This window comes from Medicago sativa, chromosome 8 (genome assembly GCF_051527215.1).
Source record: "Medicago sativa cultivar Bolivia chromosome 8, Bolivia_mono, whole genome shotgun sequence".
In the NCBI taxonomy this organism is placed as follows: domain Eukaryota; kingdom Viridiplantae; phylum Streptophyta; class Magnoliopsida; order Fabales; family Fabaceae; genus Medicago; species Medicago sativa.
Genome location: NC_140756.1, coordinates 67,311,880 through 67,317,429, shown reverse-complemented (window position 1 = coordinate 67,317,429; position 5,550 = coordinate 67,311,880). Strand labels below are relative to the sequence as shown.

Here is a 5,550-nt window from a genome sequence, read left to right as displayed (position 1 = left end):
AGATTTTCTCCACTTGATTTATCAAGAGGTCAGCGTGGCACACCTGCCCCATGTGCCCAGTGTGTGAGGCTATCTCTTTGCATCTCGTTCATTACATCCGCTTATCCTCATAGGTGCTTTATATTTCTGTGTCTCGTTCATTTGCACATGCGGCACATAACTTCATCTTCTATTATATCATTCCATCCATCATCATTAGAGTGAGATGTGTGTGTGCGCGCGCGCGTGTGTGTGTGGGGTGGGGGGGGGTGGATTGCCTGCATGCTTTAGGAGGTGGTAGAACAAGTTGTGTTCCTCCTTTATCTTGATTTCTCCCTCATACAATACACTTCAAATTTTCTTGAATGTGGTTGTTTGTTCTTTCCGGGTTTTGACGCAGAATGGAGGGGTTTTCACTAATCAACAACTAGCAGTTCCTTCCTTCGATATTAGCGTGAGCTGTGTGTGTGTGTGTGTGTGTGTGGGGGGGGGGGGGGGGGGGGGGGGGGGGGGGGGGGTGGATTGCATGCATGCTCTCGGAGGTGGTAGAACATGTTGTGCTCCTCCTTTATCTTGATTTCCCCCGCATACAATATACTTCAAATTTTCCTGAATGTGGTTGTTTGTTCTTTCCGGGTTTTGACGCAGAATGGAGGGGTTTTCACTAATCAACAACTAGCAGTTCCTTCCTTCGATCCGAACAAACTTCATACTATGTCAAGCTTCGTACTAACTGGTATTTTCTTCATTTCTTCATACCTGGCTATCGAGTCAATATGTCTTGTGAAGAATGTAGTAACATTCACAACCCTGTTATTGAAAACATATCAAATACATAACAATTCACGGTGTCCCATAACACCATTGTAACCTCCACCGAATATTATGTGTGCCATAACATTTTGGACATACCTGAAATAGATTTTTAATGTATGCCTGATAAATTCCAAAAATTGGTTAAATTACATGTATAATTAAGGCACTTATTAACTTGTTTTGTAATTTATCTCATGTAAAAACTCCAAATCAATATATAAATAACAATTTTCGCTTTTTATACCTAATGCCAGCCATTTTTATAGGTAAACTAATTTGCATGGGATTTAAGATAAAAAAAGGAAGGAAAAATATGTCAAGAAGCTCGCTAAGCGAGGTAAGTCAGAGAGTTAAAGAAATCTGGATTTGATGGCGTGGCTAAGCGAGCTAGAGCCTCGCTAAGCGAGAAAGTTGGCTAAGCGGGTCTAATCCTCGCTAAGAGAAATAAGGCGGTTTGTGGATTCTCAGTGTTGATATGGAAGAAACCCAACGGTGAAGAAAGACGACCTCGCTAGCGAGCTTATGTTCTGAAATAGTATAAATAGATGACAACATGCAAAAAAAAAAAAACGGAGATTACACTTCCCAAACATAGAAAAACAGAGAAAAAATGTAGAGAAAGTCTACAACAAGGAGTTTGAAGGTGGATCACAACAATTGTTGAGAAATCAACCATTGACCTGCGTGTAGGCTAACATAGATGAGTATTTCATAGTAGGTCCTTTCATAAGATTCTTTAAGTTGATTTACATTGCTTCATTGTCCACAGTAAAGGCGAGCCTTCCATTCTTGTGGTGTATGACTGCTCTTGTTGTAGTCAGAAAGGGCCTACCTAAGAGGATTTGGATTCAATGATGGATGATCAATTACCGTGAATAGTTAAAACTATTAGCTTATGACTGAATGACGATCCTCCATGAAATTGTATGAGCCATGTGATCTTGACGTCCTTTTCTAATGCAATTCAAATTATGTTTATTTAATATATTTTGTTCTTAAAACTTTTCAATTTCACATCAACTTTGAATTGAACCTAGGTTATGAATCACTACTAGCCCTAGGTTTTGTAACCTGGGCAAGATGTTGTTGTTGTTGTTGTTGTTGTTGTTGTTGTTGTTGTTGTTGTTATTATTATTATTATTATTATTGATGTTGTTGTTGTTATTATTAACATTCCTTAAAGCTTTTGATAATATGAGTTTCACCTACAAGGTTAGGGTTCTATATTAGATAAACGTGATGTCTTAGCATAGCCGGACTTGGTTTACCTTGTTATATGTCATGAATATAAACCTTGAATTGTGAATTGGATTAGGCACTAGATTGACCAAACAAGGAAACATAAGGGTTTCATAAAACTATCATCGTTCACCATCATTCTGTTTTAAACTATCTATTATTTAAGTATTGCTTTAATTGCCGAGTAAAAACACAATACTTAGTGGATACAATTTTTTACCAATCACTTTTTTACTTGTGTAATTTCGTATACTTGTTGAATTTGTCCATCAGAGAGTCTTTATAAATTGTTGGCGAAGATCCTAGCTAAAATTCTAGGAGTTGTAATGGATTCTCTTGTTTTGAGTAATCAGTCGGCTTTCTTCAAGGGAGATACTTGGTAGACGGTGTCTTGGCGGTTAATGAGGTAGTCGGTCTTGCGATAAGGAAAAACATAAAGGGCATGATCTTCAAAGTGGATTTCAAAAAACGTACGATTCAGTTACTTGGAATTTTTTAGACTATATGTTATCAAGGTTTGGGTTTGATGGTAGGTGGAAAGGTTGGATGAGGGCTTGTGTTTGTTCTGATAGTTTGTCGTTGTAGGTTAATGGTTGCCCTACAAAGGAAGTTAATATTAGTATAGGTTTGAAACAAGGTAATCCATTAGCGCCATTTTTGTTTCTTTTAGTGGGTGAGGTGATTCAAAATGGCTACTTCAAGGGATTTAAGTACCCTAATTCGGAGATCTTGGTATCTCATTTTTAATATTTGGATGACACTTTGTTTATAGGAGAAAGCTATTTTTAGGAGAAAGCATGTGTTGAAAAATTGTGGGTGATGAAAGCTATTTTTAGGTGGTTCAAATTGATATCCAAGTTGAAGGTAAATTTCTCAAAAAGTTGGATCCTTTTTACATTTTAAAGTGGAAAATTTCTTATTTATTTATCTTGGTATTCTGGTGGGATCTAATCATAGGAGAGCATCAACATGAAAACTGGTGGAGGAAGTAATCGAGAAAAGGCTTCATTCTTAGAGAAATATGTTTGTAAGCCCAAGGGGAGGGTGGTAATACTCTTTTTGGCACGATATGTGGCATGAAGATTTACCTCTTCGTATTCTTTTCCCAATTCATTATTTGGTGTTGGAACAACAAGGTAGTCTTGTGACAGAGAAAGGGTAGTGGGTTGAAGGTTGTTGGTATTGGAGATTCAAGTGGAAGTGTCCTCTATTTATGTGGCAGTAGAAGCGGCTAAATTTTTTTATGAAAGTGGTCGCTCTGATTGCACTCTTGAAGGAAGAAGATGATTGGAGGTGCTTGGATGAAGATTAAGGTATTTTCACTGTGAAAGTTGTTTTTCTTTTCTTACTTGATAAAAAAAGATTCTTTTTCTTCTTTGGGATCAAGAAATGGGGTGGTTTTGAAGAGGTTATAGAATAGTCTGGCTTCATCTAAAGTGATAATTTTTTCTTGGCAAATGTGTTTATGTCGTGTGCCAACTAAAGCGAAACATTTTAAGAGGAAAGTCTTAGGTGGAGGCTAAGATACCTCTTGTGTGTGGTGCCTGGGAGTAGAGAGATCGGAATATCACTTGTGTGCAAAATGTAAATTCGGCCTAGCCACTTGGAGAGAAGTTATTGATTGGTTTAGGGTGGTTTTGGTAGTCTCGGGGATCTTTTGACTTTGTTGGAAAGATTTTGTTTTAATTCATCTAATCGGAAGTTAGTGAAAGTGTTGCTTTTGATTTGGCATTCAGTTCTTTTGACTATTAAGAAGACGAAAAATGACACTCCCTCCATTTCTTTTCTTTTGAAGTTTTAGGACTTCAACTTTATTTCAAAACATTTGATGTTTTAGGATTTTTAATATTTTTATCCAATTTTACCCTTGTTGAAAAACACAACATTTAATTGGAAGTTTCAATAATAAATGCAATTGAAGTTTCAATTTGTGCGGTTAGTGTGATAATTAAGGAGATTGGAATTTTGAGAAAAACATAAATAAGGGCAATTTAGTCTAAACCTTACAATTATTCTTATACTTTAATGATTCCTTAATAATTGTGCAATCATCTAAAACATCAAAATAAAAGAAATGGAGGGAGTAGTATTTTACGAGCAAAGAATTCTTTGTATTTGTAGATAGGTTGGGAGGAGTTAGCAGGAGATTTTTTGATGGGTATAGCACTACTTGTATTGTAGGCTTCTCTGCAGATTTAGTACCTCTTGTACTTATCTCTTCAGAGAATGATTCTTAATATATATGGTTAAATATGTTTTTAACCCCTACAAAATTACAAGCTTTCAAGTTTAGTCCGTACAAAATTTTTATTCACTTTTAGTCCCTATTTACATTTTATAGGGACTAAACTTAAAAACTTATGATTTTGTAGACACTAAAATCATATACATTCTTACATACATACATACATACATATATATGTTTTATCTTGGTTTTCGGGTGTCAAACATTGATTACGTTTGAACCTTTTAAACCGGTGATATCTTATTTTTTCTTGGGAAGGGAAAAAGTAAGCAAAACCCTTGAGAATCGAGGTCCGGGAGTTGTTTTCGCTACGGGAAGGTGTTAGGCACCCATAACGACTATAGTATCCTATAGGAACCGTCTTTAATTTCTACGCGCGCGCTTTGCTTTTTAAATGCTATTTGAAAATGATATTTACACCTAAGGGTTTACTAAGTGAAGAATTGGAGGGAGAAGAATGTTTTTGGATTTTTATTTTAGTTGAATTGAAGGAATTTTGTTCCTTGCCTACGTACCCGTTTAAGGGATCAAATCCACCGTAGTTCTCTTCCAAAAATGTTTTTGTTTTTGTTGGTTGATTTTAAGTTTGAAAATTGGAATTTGAAGAATAGAAAGAGGCCTCAAGGGCATGAGATTGGGAAATTGTGAGGTTGAATTAGTCATTTGCAAAAGAAGTCAAAGTTTGATTATTTTTCATTGAAGTTTGATTAAGAAAATAAAAGGAAAATTCAATGGGGTTTTGACCCCAAGGTTTATTATGAAAAATGTTTGAGTGATATTGTTCACATTTTTTGGAAAATTGATTTTTCTAAGTATAAAGCCTAAACATTCATCTAAACATACAATCCTAAACATACATCTAAACATGCATATTCTAGCTATATACCTAAAGTGAGGTGTGTGCATGTGTCGGTGCTTGTGTCGGTGTACATTATTAGAGTCCATTGTCCTTTACATCATACCCTAGATACATTCTATGGCCTCTTTGCCAAGAAAATGAAAGTAAAAATATTACAAAACTCCTAAGTGTTTACATTCTAACTTTGGTACAAATTAAATTGCAAGAAAGAAATAGAGATGAATATGGGATGAAATGGAGATGCTTATGAAATGATGAAACATGAAATGAAAAGGTTAGTAGCATAAGGCAATATCAAAAGAAATAAAGCAAGAAAGACACTATAACATGAAGGATGGAAAACAAACCAAAATAAAGGCAAAATGAGTGCAAACATGGCTAAAATTTGTTCATAGAATGCAAGAACCATATG

The 5,550-nt window shown here is 35.5% G+C and overlaps 1 long non-coding RNA gene across 1 annotated transcript; it reads left to right on the top strand.

The window, feature by feature from the left end:
• The first annotated feature begins 520 nt into the window (after nt 1–520).
• LOC146900753 (uncharacterized) lies at nt 521–1,780 on the top strand. The gene is made up of 2 exons (XR_015022588.1): nt 521–715; nt 1,062–1,780. It is a non-coding gene; the product is annotated as an uncharacterized LOC146900753 (long non-coding RNA).
• The last annotated feature ends 3,770 nt before the right edge of the window (nt 1,781–5,550 follow it).